At 39.9% G+C, this 23478-nt stretch overlaps 1 protein-coding gene across 24 annotated transcripts in view; it reads left to right on the forward strand.

Annotated features, from left to right (window-relative positions):
* Positions 1 to 23478, forward strand: part of LDB2 (LIM domain binding 2) — a 396165-nt gene that overhangs the window by 148713 nt on the left and 223974 nt on the right. The gene's annotated exons all lie outside the window — the stretch shown is intronic.

The raw sequence follows: 23478 nt of genomic DNA on the forward strand, positions 1-23478 counted from the left end.
CAGTTTGGGATTAGTGTTGACAGAATTATAGTTCCTTGTCTTTCAGGCAAGTGATAACTCTGTAAAGATCCTCAGATTACAGCCTGTGGCACCCTGGGTAACAGCTGATCTGTCCTGATTAGGTTCAGCCAACTTGTCAGAGATCAGATTTGCTAGTTGTGCTATCAGACCAGGAGGCATAGATGCATCAGCACAAAAGCAATTAATGTCCAGTTAGATCAGAGAGAGATGCATTATTAGAAATCAGTGTTGCACGCAGGAAAGAATCTATCAGAAGAAAAACATCCCCACTGTCACAATGATGAAGAAAACAGCCATGGTATAAATGAATTAATCCAGAACATTTGAAAAATTGACAGGTAATAGGGTTCTTGATACATATGATTGAAAGCTCTGATTGTTGCTAATCTATTTCAAAGCCACTAGGGAACAACAATTTGAAAAAAACTGGGAGAGGCTTTAGGCAACTTGGTGCTATTTGCTTACTATTAACAAGAATACTAGTAGCTTTGATTGCATAATTAGCTGATTAGTTATGCTAATATATGCACATAGTGATTTTGCAATAGTGTTAGATAAGGGAGAGCAGCCGAGTGGACTTGCCGCCCAACTGAAACTGGTTGCCAGGCACATCTCTATATTTATGTCTCATAGACTTTTAAGGGTGTGGGACATTTCTAATCAATATTTTAGGTGAGAGGAGGGGCAGGTAGTATATTAGAAAATGAGCTGTTTAAAGCACCTTTATGTTCAACAAAGTGACTCCTGGTGCAAGCACCGGTAAGCCTACCTCACAGGAGTCCTGCTGAGTTAACTTGCTCTCTGGCGTGTGGGTGCCCCCCAGCAGCCTCAAGCCCTAGAGAGGTGTTTCAGAAGTCCCTGGGAGATAAATGAACTCAGCAGTCCAACAATTACTCCCCGATCAAAAAGCTGCCTGATCGATGGCGTATAATTTCTAACCAAGCAGTCATCCATCCTCTGAGCCACCTTGTTTTTTTCTGAGGCATAAGCTCAGATAGCTTCCAGTTATCATTGTTTTATATTCCTGTGCTTTGTTGGTTTGGGAATCCATCAGGGACTGCTCAGGGAACTAGAATTACAGTTTTAAAATATGTCCTAATACAACAGAGTCTGACTCTTCCCTCTGGTCCATCCCACCCCAGCATCATTTGGGAGTGAAGCATGATCATTGCCTGTTTAAGATCTTATCTCCATGTACAGGAGTCAATGCCTGACTACGAGCCATTGTTGCCCAGGTTTCTTTGTTTCTCCAAGCCAAAATATTTCCCGAGTGGAGAAGAGAAACAAAGATGATTGACGGTCTTGAGTCGAGTCTCATCAGCTGCCTTGCTGACAGCCTGGTGATGTGCACACGCTGCTGATGTGCGGGCTGGTGACAGCTGATTGACAGCTCAAGACTGGGAGACAAGGAAGATGAAGCTTCCTTAGAACGCCTGACGCGCACTGTTTATGCAGTACTCTGTGCTCAGGCGCTGCCACTTTAACCCGTTCGAGGTCCAGCGCCTGGCTGTCCTGGGGCTGGAAACTGCAGCTCTACCTTCATGCTTCCCAGGAAGCTGAAAGCTTTGTTTTTCTGATGAGGAAAATAAGATTTGGCTATTGCATTTGTATTTGTAGAAACAAACAAACAAACGAAAAGAATCCTCAATTACACAATACTAAATAATAGGAGATATTCCAGCTGAGGCTTTTTTAAGCCTCAGCTAGAAAAAACTTTTGCTTCTTCCTCCCCATTGCTGGTTTCTAGGGGGGGTCCTTTGGGCTCTATGAAACCTTATCACTAAGTTGCCAAAAATCCTGTAATCGGTGTTTGCTTGTTTATTTGTTGTATGTCATCCCTTATTAGAATGTTATTTCCTTGTGGATGAGAGCTTTGTTTTGTTAATTGCTGAATTCTCAGATTAATTCAGGAACTCACACTTAATAAGTGGCTCAATAAGTATTTGTTGAATGAAAGAATAAATGAGTGAACAAATGAATAGACATTTGTAGAAAAGTTTATATCATCAAGTAAAATGTTGGCAAAGCAATCTTTTACTGAGATCTTTGGACTGCTTTGAACGGGAAGAAATTGACCCACGGTGGTCTGCTGGCATACTCAGACAAACCCTGGGATATAATCTAATCTTTGTTTATTTTTTTGGGATGGAGTCTCATTCTGTCACCCAGGCTGGAGTGCAGTGACATGATCTCAGCTCACTGCAACCTCTGCCTCTGGGTTCAACTGATCCTCCTGCCTCAGCCTCCCTCCCAAGTAGTGGGGATTACAGGTGCCCACCACCACACCCAGCTAATTTTTAAATTTTTAGTAGAGATGGAGTTTCACCATGTTGGCCAGGCTGGTCTTAAAGTCCTGGCCTCAAGTGATGCATCAGCCCAGCTTTGGCCTCCCAAAGTGCTGAGATTACAGGCGTGAGCCACCACACCTGGCTGTTCTGATAGATTTTAATAGAAACAAAAGTCCCAGCAGTATAATAATTTAAGAAACGATGATGTCCTGGGTGATATATTGTTCCTTTCATTCAGAATTCAGAAAGCTCCTCAGTATTTGCCCTCTTCCTCCATGTACCCCATCTCCTAAGCCCTTCACTCCCCTTATGAGGGTGTGTGTCCACCCAGGTGGGATATGATTTGGCAGGTTGAAGCCACTGATGTTTCCTCAGAGCATAGGTGGTAATTTGTGGAGAGAGCTTCAGGATGGGCCAGGTTATTAGACTGTAAGAAATTGGCTGTGCATCCCTAAGGCCACTTGCCTGACCCTGCCCTGGACCAGCTGGAGAAGATGGCATTTCCAGGGAGGAAGTTCTTCCTTTGAATAACGTGTACTCTAGGAAAGAAAAGATTAGAGGTAAACAATTCGCTAGCAGTAGGTCAGTAGGACACAGAACATTAGGGCTAAAAAGGATTTTTTCTAAAAATGGAAAGTTGGGCCAGAGAGGTTAGGTAGATGCCCCACAGGTGAGGCTGAGCCTCAGGTTTGCTGACTACAAAGTCAGCTTTCTCTCTCTCTCTCTCTCTCTCTCTCTCTCTCTCTCACACACACACACACACACACACACACACCCTATTCCTACATCATGCCATAGCTAAGGGAAAATAAATGATTTTATCAACACACAGATTTCTGGTAACAGAAATAAGGGTCCCAAATAATTACTGTCCTTTATCTGAAACAGAAGACAAAAGAAGCCAAGTATCAGGTTTCTCGAAGCCCTCTGTGCACCTGCTCTGCAGTTCTAAGTCCAGCAAGAAGTGTTGCTGTTTCCTTCTCTGTCTTGGGTTAGGCTGATCACTTGCTGTTAGTTTCAAGCACAATATTAATTTCCCTTTGCTTTTTTTAGGCATGTAGCAGAACTGTGCCCTACACTATTCTTCTTCCTTATGACAGTCACAACCACCATTTGGGTAATATGCTTCTTAGCCAACCTAGCCCATGTCCAGTTCCACACTGGCCACATTCTTAGTGGTTCACAACTCTTTTGGAAAATATTTCCTTGCTGGCAGAGATACTTGGCGAAGGATGTCCTGAGGCTCATGTCAGGCAGGCAATTCAGGGCTGAGTATCTGGATGGTGCAGAATAAAGGGCACAGAGGTTCAGTGCAATCTTTATTGGGCTTTAATCCACACTTTGCTTGATGAACAAACTTCATTTTCTCATGGGCAAATGAGTATAATACTACCATCACTGAGCTGGGTGTGGTGGCTTACGCCTATAACCTTGGGTTGCTGAGGCAGGTGGATTACCGGAGGTTAGGAGTTCAAGACCAGCCTGGCCAATATGGTGAAACCTTGTCTCTACTAAAAATGCAAGAACTTAGCCAGGCGTGGTAGCATGTGCCTGTAGTCCTAGCTACTTGGGAGGCTGAGACAGGAGAATTGCTTGAACCTGGGAGGCAGAGGTTTCAGCGAGCTGAGATCATGCCGCTGCACTCCACTCCAGCCTGGGCAACAGAGAGAGATTCTGTCTCAAAAAAAAAAGAAAAAAGAAAAAAAGAAAACCCTACCACCACTGGCTTGTGAAAATTAAATGAGATATTATAATCAAAGAGCTGAGGACCATTTGAAGCATAGAATGATCAATATTTATTATCATTGATATGCATGGCCTGGCCTCACCACAGCTTCTGTGCATTGAAAACACTTCCCACTAGGCAGGAATTATTAAGTGCACAATGTGGACAGCCTAATGCAGAGGCTCCCTGGCCAGGTGGGAGTCCGTATGACCTCGTTGCTGGGCAGTTCCTGCTGATATGCAGGACTGAGGAGATTAGATTCTGCTCCCAGCATTCAAGTGTAGAAACCCACTCTCACTTCTGGTAAGTGGTGAGCAGGAGAAGGGAGTAGAGGGGGGAACAGTGATTAAGAATGTGTGGGGCAAAAGACTCCAGAACACGTGGTTAAATTATGCGTAAATGGGCGTGGCTTTGGAGATTTGCGGGGAAATTGTAACTACCAAAATGCCACCCTGTTTCAGAGCACTTTCTGTTAGCCTGTTTCTTCCAGAAAAGGCGAATCTTTTTCTAAATGGCCTCATTTGAAATGTAAGCGTTTGATGGGATGGTGCATGTTAAGTTTTTAGTGGTGCTTCCATCCCTTTGAAAATGCTTCGTAACTCACTGATGGGCGTTCATATTAGATTAGATTCCAATAAGCACATTGATTCCTCTAGATTGAGATCTAGGACAATATAGATACAATTTTCATTAACACTTTAACTACTTTTTGTGGTTTGGGGCTGGGGGTCCCAGTAATTCTCTATCACACACTTGTTATTTCATCTTGACCTTCGTTCTCTGTCTGGAATGAGGATTTCCAGCAGGATCACACACATTCTTGGCCACACTAGCCAAAAGCTATTCCATCGCTGCTGGGGGACATTTCACTCTCCGAAAAGAGAAAAGCTGTTTTAAGAAATGCCATCGCTCTCTGTGCCTTTATTTTCTTCAGTCACCAAGGCTCATTAGAAAGTCTGAAGAACATCAAATGTGCACCTCTGTGGAGCCATTTCTACACTTGCTGTTTCTCTTTTACGTTGTCTTTCCTTACTTCCTTTATTTTTCCTGAAAGCTCTAATAGCTTTGCAATATTGACTAAGTCCTTCAATTATGTCTTGTGATATGTGCTTTTATGTGTTGTGTATTTGGACATGTTCCCCTAAGGTAGAGAAATTCTGCAATGGGCCCAAGTAGTTTCACTATCTCTGGTTACTATTTTTGTACTGCTTTTTATTTGTTCGACCTTACCCACCTGTATTTTTACTGTGCTGGTTATATAGGAATTCTGAAAGCATTTTTTCTCAATTTTCTTTTTCTCTAATATCCCATTACATGATTTAAAATGTTTCTGGGAAAAAAAAAATCACTCCTCGGTAATATACATAAGGCGTTTTGACACCACACTTAATGACTACTATGGCAGGAATGTGGCCATTTAAAAAAGTTACATGCAAAGAGAGTGCACTGCAGCGCATGGGGAAAGGGATTTCAAGCTCAAGAATTTAAAACAAGCGTGTGCTTCTTCTAGGAGTAATGCCTTTATGGTGTCCACCTGAAACCTGGAAAGGCACAGGTTCCTCTGGCCACTGCTTCAAGCTCGTGAGCCTTCTCAGAAGGCATGGCCAGCTGGCTCTGCAGACTTGGTCCTAAATAAAGTAATTTTGCTTCCCTAAACATTCCTCATTCTTTTTTTCCCCATCCATTGGGATAGAGATAAAAATCATGGACTTTGGATCCACACAGATTCATTTTGAATTTTTGCTCCACCATAACTGCTGGGTGTTAGGCATGTGAGATGACATTAGTCATGTTGCTTAAACTACCTTAACCTCAGTTTCTTCATCTGTAACACGTAGGTAATAATAATGCCAATGTTTTAGGGTACTTGTGATGGTTAAATGAGATGCACCTGTAACCTTAGCTTATTGCCATTCTTGGAAAGCACACAGTAAATATTTACTGCATGAATTAATGAATGGATGAATGACTGAACAAATGAATGAGTTAAACCTATGAAATGACAGCCACTTAGAATTACAGTGGAGGACAGTTTCCATTATTTATTTGGCATATAATGGGAAGAACTCTGATTTGGGGCAGAACCAGACAGACTTGTCTTCTTTCTATATAGGAACCAAGAATTCAGACAAATTGGGGAAAAGATGAATATTAATGGTAAATGGTGATTTGAACAAACAGGTTCCAAACAGTTACAACTACACCATCTGCCCAACAGAGAGAGATTTTTTCATCCCCCATTTTGTTGAGCAAGGAACTGCTGAACATTTTTCAAGTGCTAGTAATTTCTTTGGGCAAGTTACATGTAAAGAGTGGACTCTGCATCTTGTTCACTGAGGACCAGAGGAAAGGAAATTGATTTTGATTGCATTCAAAAATTTATTTTTAAGAAAAGAATGCACTTCCTCAGAATAGTCCTTGAGGGTTAATTATGGGAATGGATTCTTGCCTCTGACTGTGGCATCTTGGTTGCTTTAAAACATAAATGTCATTGTCTCAGATGACTCTAGACCATGCATTTATTCGCATAGGATTCCATTAAGTTGCTTCCGGATGGCTCTAGCCTCTGATGTTGTGATTTTATTTTATTTTTGTTTTGAAGATGACGCCTCACTCTGTCACCCAAGCTGGAGTGCAGTGGGAACTGATGGTGTGATTTTAGTGAGTGTCCGTTTCAGCAGCAGCCTTCATTAGGTTGGTGAGATCTGGAGCAAATTCAGTTAGAAGTAGAGCAGACTGTCATTTGAAGTTGATTTGTTACTTCATTCATTCATGGATTCATTCATTCAGAACTCATTGAACTCCTCCTGTTTGTCAGACATTGCCTTCCTAGGCAAGACAGTTCTTGGGAGAAAGGCAGTTCATCACAAATTTTTAAATTTACTTTTGATTTTATTTTATTTAAAACTCTTACCTTAAATTAGCATAATCACCTAAGTTGCTCAGTAAGAGAGTATTCTTGTGACATTAATGGAAAATCTAGGACTAGTCATAAAAAATACTTGAGAGAAAGCCCACAGTTGATAGATGAACTGACAGATTTCTGAAAGAGAAAAAGGAGACCCATCTCTTTCCATTTGTGGTTTCAAATTGATAGTATCAGAAGTTGCAAATTGGCCATAACATTGAATTGAACAGACATTCCATTCTCTCATGTCTGATAAGTACCACACTAATGATCACATGAGATAATGGACAGAAAAGTGCTTTGAATGAATTTAAAATGCGGTAAAAGTTGAAGGTATAATTATTATCAGATTTATAATTGATGTTTCAGATATGGTATGTTTTTATTGTCCCCTAATATAAGTCAAGCTGTTATGAAATCTGAAATGGTTGTTAGATCTTTTCTTATAGGGTTAAAATTGTCAAATGTACAGGCTTAAAAGCAAGTCAGATCTACGACTGCCCTCACGAGCTTGTTTCGGAGGTCTGAATGAGGCACAAACCGGAAAACAGAAATTATGCACTCTTTGTCTGACTCTGTGTGACTATGTTATCTATGGAGTCCTGAATTTCGGTTTTATGGAGTATATTCCCTATGGTTTTCAAACCAAAATAACACTACCCCATAGTGGGTAAAACAAAGTGTGTCAAACCTTTTCATTGTCACAATGACAGGTGTTGCTACCAGAATTTATTGTTTGGGGACTGGAGAAGAGAACTGCTCCACACAATACAAAAAAAAAATTGTTAAGAAATACATTATCTGACTCTTTTTACTTTTAACTTTTTATCTTTTTGAAGTTAGGTTTGCCAGATAAAATGTAAGTATACAAATATAGTACTTGAGACATACTTCTACTACAATAGTATTTGATATTTATCTGAAATTCAAGTTTAACTGGGCATCCTGTGTTTTCTTTGTTAAATATGGCAGCTTTACTTCAAGGACCCCAGTTCATGTTCAGATGTGAAATCTTGACAATTCCAGAGCAGCTACAGTATGGTGTGAGCATGATGCATTATATGAAAAAGACTAAGAGATCTACCTTTCCTTCTTATTCATAAGTCTTGCTTCTGTTTATGTCCAGAAACTGTACTCATGAGCCCCAGCTAAAGAAAGAAATGCTCCAGCAGAGATTGGAAGTGAGGGTGCAGGTCAGAGTCTACCTGAATTTAAGTCCAAAGTCTGTATTGCAGGCCTTCTACAGTTTACTGTGCCAGGCATCTGGGCAGGTGCTAAGCACACACATAGGACTGTGATATATATGGCTTGCCCAAGGGAGCTTGCAGTATAACAAGGGAGACAGACCCATAAATGATGAACTCTAATGCAATAGCATCCACCCTGCAAGAGTAATGCAAGCAAAGTTCTGTGGTACACTAGAGACCTAATGTACAGCATAATGACTATAGTCAATAATGCTGTATTATATACTAAGAGTTTTCTAGGAGATGATTTCAGGTGCTCTCACAACAACAGTGGAAAATGATAGAAGGATATAGCTGTATTAGTTTGCTTGATTGTGGTAATCATTTCACTAAGTCTATGTATATCTAAACATGTTGTACACCTTAAATACATACAATTTTATTACAAAAATAGAATTAAAAAATATAAAAAGTACAATGAGGCATGAAGAAGGGGGTGTTGATCAAGCCTGCTCCTAGTGGAAAATGATTAAGCTTGGCAAAGACTTCTTTTTTAACTGTCTAAAACCCTTAGTTCTTAAACTCATGACGGAAAAGTCTCTACCATGATTTCCTTCAAATAGAAAACTTTAAATAGATATTTGTAAATGGAACAGATGATGCTGTGCTGGTAAATGGTACAGATGTGACCCAAGACATCTGATTATCTAGCCTAGAGGCACATTACTAAACCTGTGGTTTTTCCCATATTTTAATAGTTTCCACCATCACAATCTCAAGTGACCACAGCCTGTTTTGTATTATAGAGCAATCTGGAAATTTGTCCATAAAAAGGACAAGGGCTTGAGACTCATATTTTAAACTTAGAACCAAAATGGTACCTACCCAACCTACAATGATAAGACTAATTTTCTTTTTTCTTTGGTGCTTTGGACCATGAGATTGCTAGAGTATTTTACCGCATAGTCTCACAACTAGTAAACCCAATTATGGCATCAAATTTTACAGAATAAGAAGTTCTCAGCAATGGTTAACTAGGTGCTTGAAACTTATTGAATGCATCTTACTGGGTATAATTTCAATGGAGGCACCTATTTATTTAACCTTCCTCAGTGACTTCCCATGTGTCATTTTTCTGTGCCCTGGGATAAGAAGATGAATGAACAAAATCTCTTGCTTTGGAGGAGCTAAAGATCTAGAGGACTGTTTTTTCAAAGACTTGATTATTAGCAGATCTTAGCCATGTCTTTTCGTAATAGATACTCTCTGCCTCTGTTTATGAATCTGTTCCTAATAATGCTTCACACTCTATTTTTACACATGATTTCCAAATGCATTATTACCGTTTTTTAAATGTACAGCATTTGGAAAAATCAGTGTTCAGCTGAGATGCTGACCTGTGTGCAGTATTTTGTTTTAGGTAATACTAGTTGGTGACATTTTGGTTTAGTGGAGTGAGCCAATTCCAGGTATCCTCTCCTATAAGCCAATGTATAGCTTAACCTTCACATTCATGTCAAGTATTCAAGTTGTGAACACACCTTCTTTATGCAGATGAGGTAAAATAAAGCATTTGTTGAAGTCACATTAAATTAGCACTCTTCTACGACTGTATTAAGCAATGTTCAGATGGATTTCATTAAGAATGTAGAGGCTCCATGACAGAATTACCCAACAGGGTATGTTTCATTATTTATTATTTAATCAAGGTAATGATATTGGAGTATTGAATTCCGGAATTCACAGAACTGGGTACCTTCATGTATTTTGCTTTTATTATTCATTCCGGGAGAATCAGCTTCACATAACCATTATGCTAAGCTTGTTTATTTTTATGAAGTTGGTCCTTTCCCAATTGGTATTCTCCTTGATCCTCTTTGATGGGAACTTCCCTGTCACAATATATATTTTTGGCTTTTCAACAAGTCAGGAGGACTTGAACTTGACAATAATGACACTAATTATCATTTTAAAGATCTGAAAAAGGAGGAAGTAAGGTCACCTGGGAGCCTGGTAATAAAGCCCCTCCCTTTTAATGAAGCACAGCACTGTTACTCCCTTACCCAACAAAATCTGTTCTCCATTTTCTTGAGAGCAATAAGAGTATTACATTATTTTTACAAACTTTCCTAAAAATACTTTATGTCTGACTTATTCCTTGCTTCGAATAATCTTATTTGCAATTTGATTGTTTGTCTTTGTTTTACTTGGAAAAATGCATCATTTGCTATGTCAGGATGAGGTTGTTACACTGAAAATAATGAAAAAACAAGAGTTCTTCCAGAATCTAATTATGAGCTTGACCCAGTCAGTAATGCTTGGGAGGTTATTTCCTCCTAGACACACATAGCATCCATGGTATCTCCATGTTACTCTCATATTCCAGATAAAAATCAACCGCCTGAGATGGTGCTCAGGTAAAAGATAATTATTTGTGTCTGTGTTTTCAGCATTAATGCAGGCTTTGAAAATATTCCAAAAAATTAAAGTTAGCTAGCTGAGAGATGTATTTGTCCATGCAAAAGTTCCTTCGGAAATGTTTGTCATGTCACATATGTGAAGTACTAGCATTTGGTAAACTCAGCTCTCCTTATTCAGTGTTCACTTGAGGCAGTTAGAAAAGTTCAACTTTCAAGCTTTAAAACTACTAATAATAATTCTCTTTTTCAAATCTGCCTGCATAAAATAACTTAATTCGAATGCTTATTTGCTTTCTTTCAATAGGACCATAAGAGAAATGATAAACGGTGTTGGACTGCTTATGTAAATAAACCGCTAATTATATCCTTAATAGTTCTCCACACTTCTAGACACTGTACTGGAATGTATTTCCTATAAAATGCTTTAGTACTTAGAGCTCTATTATTTTTTTAAAAGATGGGCCCAAAATCAGTAATTATGAGCGTTATTATTCAGGTTCACAGCAGTGCGGCAGCTATTTTTCACTTGATAATTACCTTGTTAAACTAATGTCAGACCAGCGCCATGCCTTATTTAAGAAAATGGTCCACCAGCCCTTGAGTAAGCAGGCCCAGCTGTGGAAATACTAAAAGATTTATTAAATCCAGGCTCGTCTTCAGCATTGCCTCATCGACATTAGTTATGCGTGTTGTAAGAAGTTTGCTATTTCTCATTAGATGTTTGCAGCGTCGTTCCTGAGGTCCCGCTGCAGCTCCCGACAGCTGGTGTTTCCATAGTCTTCCTTCCATCCCTAGCTCTTGGCTTTGTGGCCAACCAGGGCACCATTGAATTGGCACAATCTTGATTCAGAACCTTGAGGAAAAGACCCGTTCTCCCGGAAATTAGAAATACATATGATTCCATTTCACTTCCTATTTTCCCATTTTTCTTTTATTATTTATTTATTTATTGAGACAGAGTCTCGCTCTGTTGACCAGGCTGCTGTGCAGTGGCACGATCTTGACTCACTGCAACCTCTGCCTCCTGGGTTCAAGTGATTCTTCTGCCTCAGCCTCCTGAGCAGCTGAGACTACAGGCATGTGCTACCATGCCTGTTTAATTTTTGTATTTTTAGTAGAGATGGGGTTTCATCATGTTGGCCAGGCTGGTCTCCAACTCCTGACCTCCAGTCACTGGTGCACCTTGGCCTCCCAAAGTGCTGGGATTACAGGCGTGAGCCACCACACCCGGCCACCTATTTTCCCATTTTTAAAACTGTAGTTTTATGTATGACCTCTTTCCCTTTGGAAAAGAAAAAAAAAATCAAGACTCTCCAATATTTGCCATGGTTTTGGCTAAAACGAGACAGATACAGATTTGAATTTTTAGTCCCATGCAAGTGCTTCTTGTTATGATATTATAATTTGCCAAAAAAAATGGAGCCAGACACTTAGTAGGTTCTTATCTTGGTGTTTTTCAAAAATATGTTCAATAATAACCTATTGGATTAGTTAATAAGTTAAAATGGGGCCGGGCGCGGTGGCTCAAGCCTGTAATCCCAGCACTTTGGGAGGCCGAGGCGGGTGGATCACGAGGTCAAGAGATCGAGACCATCCTGGTCAACATGGTGAAACCCCGTCTCTACCAAAAATACAGAAAATTAGCTGGGCATGGTGGCGCGTGCCTGTAATCCCAGCTACTCGGGAGGCTGAGGCAGGAGAATTGCCTGAACCCAGGAGGCGGAGGTTGCGGTGAGCCGAGATCGCGCCATTGCACTCCAGCCTGGGTAAGGAGCAAAACTCCATCTCAAAAAAAAAAAAAAAGTTAAAATGATAAACATTCTAATAACGCTTTACAGTTACGAAATGCTTTCATAAATCAGGACCATCTGTAAGCTTACTGAGGCTGAGGACTGTGGGCCATTCACCTTTGTAGTCACTGTGCCTATTGCTGTGATAGAGAAAAGCCCACGGTTAATGTTTGCTGAGAAGGACTGGGTGACCATGTGTCATTCCATCCTCACTACAAACCTGGGAGCAAGTGTCAGATTGACACTTAGTATTGAAGAGACGACAAAAGTGAGGTCTTAAAAGATGTAGAATTCAACTCTCCTGCCATAGAGGCCCATACTGTGGACCCTTTACCACCCCACCATTCAGAACGATTTTTTTTTAACAATAGAGAATCTTTAAACATTCCCTGTGGGGTTTTAAAAAAAATTCAAATCTCTTGCTCTGGATCCTGGAAACGTACCTCCCTCTCTCCTCATTCACTCCTCCTAGAAAGAGCACGGGTTAAGAATAATTAGTTCTTCATGGTAAATGTGTACCTGGAGCCTGTTTTTCTTATTGTAGTTAAGTGTAGATTGCTGAAATCCCTCCGACATTGCTGCTACAAAGCTGACATTTATAAATTTTCTTTCTTAACGCAGTATGGGGTCCTCCATATGTCTTCCACAATAACTCTCTATGTTTTCAGGGAATCTAAAGATTTATTTCCTTCCAAGTCCTTGTTGCTGGCATTTTCTCCAAGACTCCCAAACTGCCAAGAGATGAACTTCAATTTAGAGGAACTGTTACATTTGTCATTGTGAATTTGCTAAACTTTGGATAAATTTGAAGATTTATGCTTATTCGCAAATGGGCCCTGAGAATATCTTTGGAGCTCAGAAAGTTCACGCTTGACTTCCTTTTCACTGTTCTAAGTAAACGAGTTCTTAAATCCCTGCAGTCTCCCGGCCTGGGCTCTGGTTCCCTGCCATTGCCTCCGCCTGCATTCATTTGGAGCAACAGGAACTAAGATGTGACTTACCTCTGAGGTGTAGAGGAGGAGGGCCCTTTCCCTGCTTTGTTCCGTGGAAATCACATACTAAGTCTGTATTTCCAGGATGACCCAATTAGAGAATGCCTTACATAAACCCTCATTTTCAAGGCAAATAGCCCAAACCTGTGAGTCAGACAAACCTGGCTTCAAATCACGACCTTGTCCTGCAGTTACCCTATAACCTCGGTGTTATACCGAATTTCTCTGAGCCTTACTTACCATTTTGATCTGTATAATGAAAATAATGTCTATCTGACCCTGTTATTATAGTATTTATGATTAATATGCATATAATCCCTGATACACAGGAGTGTATTGATAAGTAACAGCTATTATAATCAGTATTTATATGTACAGGTAACATATCAAGAAATTGACTTGGCTTTTACTTGTTCAAGGCAACCCAGCTGGCTGGTAATAGAATCAGGATTCAAATTCATGTCTCCTAATTCTTTATGAAATGTGACTTGGATGGGTGTGGTGGCTCACACCTGTAATTCTAGCACTTTGGGAGGCCGAGACTGGTGGATCACTTGAGGTCAGGAGTTCAATACCAGCCTGGCCAACATGGTGACACCCTATTCCTACTAAAAATAGAAAAATTAGCTGGGCCATGATGGTGGGCTCCTGTAATCCCAGCTACTTAGGAGGCTGAGGAAGGAGAATTGCTTGAACCTAGCAGGCAGAGGTTGCAGTGAGCTGAGATTGAGCCACTGGACTCCAGCCTGGATAACAGAGCGAGACTGTGTCTAAAAGAAAGAAAAAAGGAAAAACAAAACACATGACTCTATTAGTAACTTGCTAAAAGTTCCATACTCTTGTTTTCATTTAAACAAACAGTCTAGAAGAAAAGAAACATGGTTTACAGGACCATGTATCATATTTCATTCTTTGAATCATCTTCAAAATATTTTAGAGCCAACTACAGGGGGAAATGTTATTAACTGCCTTGATTTTAGTGATGTGCAAAAAATTGGAGATAATCTATTTGATAGATATTTTAGTTTTCGATTGCAAAATATCAAATTACCAAAAACTTAGTGAATTGAAATAACACACATCTCACAGTTTCCGTGGGTCAGGAGTCCAGGAGAGTTTGCTAGGTGGCTTCCTTCTGGAAGGTTTTTCAAGGAAATCCAACAGTCCTGGAGACTAGACTACAAGTTTCACAGGGCAGAAATCAGGTGTCATTTGGGGCTGAGGCTTGTTGGCAAAATTCATTTTTTTTTTCAGTGGTAGGATGAAGGTTTCTATTTTTTTTCTGGCTATTAACTGGGGTCTGCTTTCATCCCTGGAGGTCTTCTACTGATTCTTGGCATGGGGGTCCTCTCTACAACAAGCAGCTTGCCTTTTTAAGGCTAGCAAGAGAATCCCTCTCCCTTCAACTCTCTGCAACATTAAGGGCTTGCCTAATTCTATGAGATCCACTCAGGAAAATCTCTCTTTTCATGAACTCAAAGTCATCTGATTACGGACTTCAACTGCATCTGTAAAATTAAGCATGGAATCCGATCATAGTTACAAGAACCACATAGTCACAAGTAAATATATAGTCACAAGACCTACTCATGATCAAGGAGAGGGATTATGCAGGGTGTGTACATTAGGGGTGGGAATCTTGGAGGCCACTCAGAATTCTTTCTACCACCAGGGCATGAAGCATATACATAATTATATTATAATATGAAGCATCCTGACAAGCGTCTTTTTTTTTTTCTTTAAGTTCTGGGGTAGATGAAGTCTCACTCTGTCACCCAGGCGGAGTGCAATGGTGCTTTCTTGGCTCACTGCAACTTCTGCCTCCTGAGTTCAAGCAATACTTGTGCCTCAGCCTCCTGAGTAGCTGGGATTACAGGCATGCATCACCACACCCAGATAATGTATTTTATTAGAGATGGGGTTTCACCATGTTGGCCAGGCTGGTCTTGAACACCTGACTCAAGTGACCCACCGCCTTGGCATCCCAAAGTGCTGGGATTATAGGGGTGAGCCACCATACCTGGCCCTGACAAGCATCTTCAAACAAGGGAAAAGTGCTCTGTGAAACCAGAAAACAAAGGTCATTTTCTGCTATAGGGATGGGAGGCATGGCAGGGGCAATGAGGATAATTCCAGTAGGCAGAGATAGAGGTGAGGGGCAGTGAGATAGAAATGGAGTGGAAGAAGCACATCCTAAGGGTGGCAAAGAAAGTATTTTGGGAAAATGGTGAATGCTTTCAGTTGGCTAGAACTTGCTGCCCTGTGGTTTTTAAGAGACTTGTGTTTTGAACCTATTAAAATCTATAGAAAAGGTGATGGGGACACTCTTGGGTCTACCTGATTCCGTGAGAGTCCTCTGCTTTTTCATATGCTGGCTAATGAAGAAGAGAATAAACTGGCTACATGACTGTTGTATGTGGGGCTTTGAATCCTATCTCCATATTCACCCTTCAGGACCTTGAAAAAGTCCGTTTCTTCTCCATCATTTCTGGTGGAGAATTCCAAACAGGGCTTTGATGCCTTGTAAAATGCCTTTTTCCCCTGTAGAAAAGGTAGACAAGTCTGAAAATAATGAATTCAATTCTGAAAGCTACACATTAAACCAGGTTGAGTTGGTTGTAGGTGAAATAACTCAAAACCATGTTGTATGAGAAATAGTGCATGGATTCATTCATGTGTTCATGCAGCTAATATGTACCATTTTCCTGCTGTGTTGCTCAATCTACTTTACCTCTGGGGATCCATTAAACAAAATAGCAAGGACCCCTGCCCTCAGAAGGCTTATAATATAAACTCTAGGTCATAGATATTTTAGACTTTAAATTCCTGAGGAAGAAAGAGCTTATGAAGTAAAGCTTACACTAATTATTATCGAATTTCAGTTTTAGATAAGTGCTATGAGCAAGATATATGTGATGTTTTAACCAATCTCTACAGGAGGCAGCAGTGAAAGTTGAATGGGATGTGTAGATGGAGAGTCAAGCTAAACCTCTCTGAGATGTTATAAAGATTGAAAAAAATCTAAGTAAAGAACTATATCTTGGAGTGTTTGCATGTATGTTTTGGGCTGACAGAGTGAAGGGATTGTAGACTTGGGATAGACTGGATCTGCCTGGACTCCTGCCTTGTGTTTTCTTCCTGATGTACAGGTTCTTATGCATCACAGCCCACCTCATTCCCTAGTTCCCTCTGGGGAATTAATTGTCCCTTCTCTCTGTGCCAGTGCCATGTGGCACACATAGCTGTTGTGTTACAGCTTTCATAGCATGTGGTCATCTGTTTGTATGTTCTCAGCTGGGACCTCTCTGGGGATGTCCTTGGATAGTAATCACAGCCTTTTCACACCTTAATCTCTAATATCTAATATTTCACCTGCCCTTACATTTGCTACTGAATGATATTTGTTGAATGAATATACCAGAACGAGTTGGAAAGCATAGAAGTCGCATGTTGATAAACTGTAGTGCTTTAAAAGGAAGATCTTTCAAAACAACAGTTTTCCAAAATGCAATGATCTGCCCCAGAATGCAGGCAGAGCTCACCCCTAGAGCTGACAAATATCCCAAAATTCTGTGTATATACATCAGAAGCAAAGTAGAATTTGAAAAACTCGATTATAACTATTCTCAATTATCAAATTACATCTTTGATCCTGACCACTTAAGAAAGTGAATGCATGTTTTCACAGGCTAGATTTACATCCATAGCTTGCATTACTAATTGGGAGAGTCTTTTCTAGCCGTATACTTCTGAGTTGTGCTTTGCATTTTGGTCTCCTTACTGAAAGTTATATTTATGATAAGGAGGATAAAATTTTTTTCGATTATAAGTAAAATACATGCATTGCATTAAAGAGATATTCCAAGTAATTATTAGGGCTGGAAAGTCTGTCACACTGTGAATGAAAATATGCCTGTGCAATTACTGTGGAGTAAGGCATCCAGACAGACAGAATCATTGTCACTTAGTATAGAAGAAAAATGTATATTCATATACATGAATTAGATCTCATCCTGAACACAGCTTTCCAGCGGAAGAGAGAAGCCTAAGTGATTGTGTCCCAGAAGTCCATGAGTTCTATTAGGCAAGTATCACATTAGCATGAGACAAAAATCAAACCGATGCAGAAAGTTCATGAGGTAGTACCTGCCATGCTGCTTTTAGCAGCAGGAAGGGCAAAGGATATGGAGGGACAATCAAAAGAACAGCTCGCACGATTGGAGGCCTGGTGGGATTGGTCCATGGGCAAAGAACAAAAGATGTGCGATGTAGCTAAGCAACTGTTACAGAGGATGCATCGTGATAGACACCTATAAACCTCCAAGGCTCGCGAGTGGCATGTTTAGGGCAGTATGCGCCAGGAATATAACTGAATGCGAAAAGACAAAAGAAGAGTTTAAATAGCCGAGTGCCTGCCAGAAGAAAAAATGATGGAAACTGTCTCTTACAAAGCATTGAAAACAAAGCTGATTTCTTTCAAATGGAAGGTGTCACAGTTTAGTGCTAAAAAGACAAAACCAAGGAATATTTATGGAGTGCCACAGTAAGATATCTGGTAACTCTTTCCCATTTCCAATTCCAAGTTTAATTTTTATTTTTCTTCCACTAATCATATGAACTGTACCATATTATTGTATAATTCCTTTATTTTATGTTCAAAAACGTCTCTCATGTAACCCAACACATGAACAGATACTTTTATATTGTGATTAAATTTTTAAAAGTATGAACATCTGAATTCAGGTGTAAAATGGAATCGATTGCATTAGAAATAGTTGCTTCAATATACTTGGTGCCTTTATTTCATGTTAGAAAAAACCCCTCATGTAACCCAACAAATGAACAGATATTTTTATATTGTGATTATAATTTTTACAAATATGAACATCCAAATTCAGGTATAAAATGCAATCTATTTCATTAAAAATGTATATATACATATACATATATACACATACCTATTTTTAATGAAATAGATTGCATTTTATACCTGAATTTGGGTGTTCATATATATATATATTTTACTCTGTTGCTCAGGCTAGAGTGCAGTGGCACAATCTTGGCTCACTGCAACCTCCACCTCCCAGGTTCAAGCAATTCTTGTGCCTCAGGCTCCCAAGAAGCTGGGATTCCCGGCATGTGCCACTACACCTGGCTAGTTTTTGTATTTTTAGTAGAGATGGGGTGTCACCATTTGGCCAGGCTGGTTTTGAACTCCTGACCTTAAGTGATCTGCCCACTTTGGCCTCCCAAAGTGCTGGGAATACAGGTGTGAGCCACCATACCTACTTTAATATATTTTGAAATCATAATCACTTATCCTTCTTTCTTTTTTGCTTTTTACTTGCCATGCACCCCTCCAGAAATTTTAAATACTTATATTATTAAACGGAGTTTAAGAAACTTACAGGATGGTTGAAATTCAAGATTTTAAAGGAAGATGATTTGGGGGGTGCCTTAGATTGGTTTAATTAAAGAGAAGCCCATTTGAAAGTCTCATCTGGAAGAATTGGAAAGCCACCTCTTTCAATCTCTCTCAGTTTCTCTTTCTCTTTCTTTCCTAATTGTTTTCTTCTTCTATCACAAAGATTTTGAGACATATTCCAGAATGATAGAGATTTTCCCAAGTTAGAAGAATTAGACCCAGAGTTTTAAACTGCCCCTCTCATCAAAGGACCCCAAATTACTAGAAATATCAGCCAGCCTGAGTTGAGAAAATTTGCATAAAGTATGAGTAAACAATCCCTGATAAGAATTTATTCAATATGGGACTGCAAATGTTATTTTATCCATTCGCATATTCATTCATTCTACACTTAACACTGCTAACATTTGTTCATTAATTTGCCAAATGTTCTCTGTCTCCCTGTACTTAATACATATGAACCAGATTTTCACTTTCCTCTATGGATGCCTCTGGTAGCCTTAAGAGTCTTCAGAGAAAATGTGAAAGCAAAGTGTCTCTTCATATTTGACATACATAAATCTGAATTTTGTATAGCAAAATAAAAATTAATTTTATGTACTGAAGGGTTAACTTTCAAAGGCCGTAAAGGCTAGGCAGTAGCTTTTAGTCTTGGGCAATGGTCGGCCTCTTATGAAGGCTATAGAAAAATAATTTCCAGAGTTCAACGCTCCTTGTATATTTTGTCATTAATTGATGTTCTCCTCTTCTTCCTCCTCCTCCTCTTCCTCTTTCTGTTTCCTTTTTCTTCTTTTTTTAAATGAAAAGAAAATACACTTCATTGTTTGAGTCTCAGGATGACAAAGTTGTGCTGTCCCCTTCGGTGTAGGGGAGGTGGGTGAGAAGCAGCAGTGGGCTTGTGATGTTTCTAAACTTTGTTTTCCTGAAATCCTACCCAAGACGTCCCATTTTTAGGTTCCTCCCAAACTACTTACCATATTAGATGCTGATACCATTGCTTGGATATTCTAAATAGATCCTCTAAGTCATATGCCTTTATACAGATGCTTCTATACCTGTCACTTTAATAACTAAACTGAAAGTAATCTGGGATTAGAGAAGGCTCACATAAATGACTATTTAATTCAATAACACCTACAGACATGTATTATATTAACTCAATAATACCTGTAGACAACTAGTTCCAGTCATTTGGAATCAGGTAAGTCCTTATTCTAAAGTCCCCCCCTTGAGAAATAGAAATTGTTGGAGAAGAAATGCAAGGGATATACGTTCATTGAATATAACATAGAAAAGCAAAAGAAAGAAAGAAGGATAGTAACAGTTATCCACAATTGCATAGCTCAGAGACAGATCATTCAATATTTTTGTTTGTATCCTTCTGATATTTCGTTTTCCAGGTTTATATGTTTTCTTTACAGAATATGAAACATTCTGTATGCCTTTATAACCTGTCCTCATCTTTGCTCAATATATAACAACCATCTTTTTGTCATAAAATTCTCTTTTATTATGTCCCTTTTAATGCCTGTGAAATATTCTGTTTTATGAATTAGCTCCATGTAAAATTAACCTATCTCTTGCATTGAATATTATTTTCTTTAGCTTTTTATACTATAGTTAATTGGGCCTTAATGAACATCCTGTCATTATTTGTGAACTAATTGAATTTCCTTTCTTAGAATAAATTCACAAAAGAAAAAAATGCTAAATTAAAATGAAATTTAAAATTATTGTTTTTAGACAGGAGGAGAGGGCTTTCTTTACTCCTGTAGCTTCAGCTACTCAGGAGGCTGAGGTGGGAGGATTGCTTGAGCCCAGGGATTTGAGGCTGAAGTGAGCTACGATCACATCATGGCCCTCCAGCCTAGGCTATAGAGGCAGATCTTGTCTCAAAAATAAATAAATAAATAAATAAAATTAAATAAGTAAATATAAATGAACAAATAAAATATTGTTTTACTTTTAAAGATTTTTAATAGACATGTTCAAAGTTTGATTCTTAAAATTTATATCCATTTAAACTCCTACCAGCAATACATAAGCAAGTCCATTTTCCATTAGTCTTAGCAGCAGTAGTTATTATCACACAAAAGAACTTTCTAGTCTCACTCACTCTTTACTTAGACAAATATATCCGTATCTTTTAATATTTATATTTAAAACTAACTCCAAGCATACATTTATTAAAAATTTTTTGTTATTTTGATTTTGGGGGATTTTTTTTTTTTTTTTTTTTTTGAGACGGAGTTTCGCTCTTGTTACCCAGGCTGGAGTGCAATGGCACAATCTCGGCTCACTGCAACCTCTGCCTCCTGGGTTCAGGCAATTCTCCTGCCTCAGCCTCCTGAGTAGCTGGGATTACAGGTGCGTGCCACCATGCCCAGCAAGTTTTTTGTATTTTTAGTAGAGAGGGGGTTTCACCATGTTAACCAGCATAGTCTCAATCTCTTGACCTCGTGGTCCACCCTCCTCAGCCTCCCAAAGTGCTGGGATTACAGGCATGAGCCACCGCGCCTGGCCCAACACAGATAATTTGAAGGTATGATGTAGATTATATTTCCAAACCTGCACAGTTTGATGTGTTCAAGAAGATTCTGTGATTTGACCACACAGCCACTTGTGTGGCCAGTGCAGGGTTTGAATCCTGGCTTCCCTGTACTAAATTTACTATGTTTCTCCATTGTTTTCTGCGAAAGCCATTAGCATCCCCTCCTGTTCAGTGTCACATGTATGTCATTCCAAGTGCTCCTGAAATGTTACATTAGATTAGGTATTAGACAAAAGAGTCTAAGGTGGGGGTGGAAACAGCCTTTTAAAATATAAAGATTGGACTTTTGCTTTTGGGGACAGAAACTCAGGAGTGTTGCAAGTTTAGAGTAATTTCCTTATTTGGTAAGACGTTTCATTGACTTTGTTTTGGTAATTTTCTGAGAGTGATAGAGGGTTTAGAAGTAAAGGCATGTGGGTGAATGAAGCAGACGAGGTGGAGTCTAGAATACATATGCCTGTGATCCAAACGAGGCAGAGGGAGAAAGTGGAGAGAGAAGACCCTTCTTGACCAGAGCTGAGCTTCAGGGGCATGAGAGAGCTGGAGGTGGGAAGGAGTGGAGGAGGAGAACCAGGAGGCTGGGCCGACCAGTGGTGGCTGGTGCTGCTGGGTACACACAGGCTGCCCACCAGCGACTGTGGCATCCATAAGTCCATCTCCCTGGACAACTGCTCTTCTGTCTCTCTCTTTTTAATTAATTAAACTCCACACTTTCGTTGGATTTCACCAGTGTTTCCCTCCTGGATACCACACTGCATTTACTGTCACATCTCCAACAGTGACTTCCGATCTATGACAGTTTCTCAGTCTTTATTTTTCACTATCTTGTCCATCTTGAAAAGTAGTGTCCAGGCAAATATCCTGTAGTGCTGAATGTATAGTTTTTATATGAATATATAGTTTTTATAGTTTTTCTTGTGATTAGACTTGTGATTACACTGAGGTTGTAGATTCTGAAAGAATATACCAAAGGTGAAATACTCTTCTGTCACATTGTGTCAGGGGGTACATAATATTCACATGACATCGCTGCTGATGTTAACTTTCATTGCTCAGTTAAGGTAGTGCTTGCCAGGTTTCTTTCCTATAAAATTGTTGTTTTGTTCTGTCCCGTCTCAGTTTATTGAAATAAATATTCATTCACTCTATTCATTGGAAGCCAGTCACTAAATCCAGCCCACCTGCATGGGAGGAGGGCAGAAGTTAAGCCCCATCTCCCTCAGTGAGTACTATCTACACATTAAAATGTGGATTTTTTTTCTTTAAGAAATATTTATTCTTTCTTACTCATTTATCTATATAGTCATTGATTTGAAAACAGTCAAGCAGAAGGGAGGAGAACCCAGCTGGCCCCAGGGAGAAAGCAGCTCTTCACCTGGAGAGGTGGTTTGAGCCTCTCTTCTTACAGATTGTCCAGGATGCTTCCATCTCACCTTCCAACTCCCACCACGTCAGGGGACCTCGAGCAGAGTCAGGGAAGGGAGAGTGATGTGAAATGCAAGTGGTATTCGTAGTTTGATGTCCCCACTACATACATCATTCACCATTACTCACAGCATCAACCTCTGCCGTGGAGGAATGATAACTGTTTTCTTTCTTTTGTACCGGGTGTGGTGGCTCACACCTGCAAGCCCAGCACTTTGAGAGGCCGAGGTGGGCAGATCACCCGAGGTCAGGAGTTTGAGGCCAGCCTGGCCAACATGGCAAAACTCTGTCTCTACTAAAAATACAAAAATTAGCTGGTGTGATAGCAGGTGCTTGTAGTACCCGGTACTCTGGAAGATGGGGCGGGAGAATCACTTGGAACCAGGAGATGGAGGTTGCAGTGAGGGGAGATTGTGCTACTGCACTCTTTCCTGGGTGACAAGGTAGAAACTCTGTCTCAAAAAAAAAAAAAAAAGATGGGAAGCAGCAGCTTTTCCTCATTTTTGAGGAAGTGAGAAATGGTGGGCAACACAGGGCCTCCCAGATGTGGGCATCAGCCAGGGGGCTGGGGCTGAGGAAGAGAAAAGGGTGCTTCAGGGGGCAGGAAGGGATTGGGTCGAAGGGGAGTGTCTACAGATGGACATCTCTGTGTAGGATTGGGGAGAAGGTGGCAGCTGGGAAATAGGGACCAGCAGTGCAACTATGTTTGTTAGAGAACCTGTTTTTGTTTTAATGAAGTCTCATT

This window comes from Callithrix jacchus, chromosome 3 (assembly GCF_049354715.1).
Source record: "Callithrix jacchus isolate 240 chromosome 3, calJac240_pri, whole genome shotgun sequence".
Classification (NCBI taxonomy): Eukaryota; Metazoa; Chordata; class Mammalia; order Primates; family Cebidae; genus Callithrix; species Callithrix jacchus.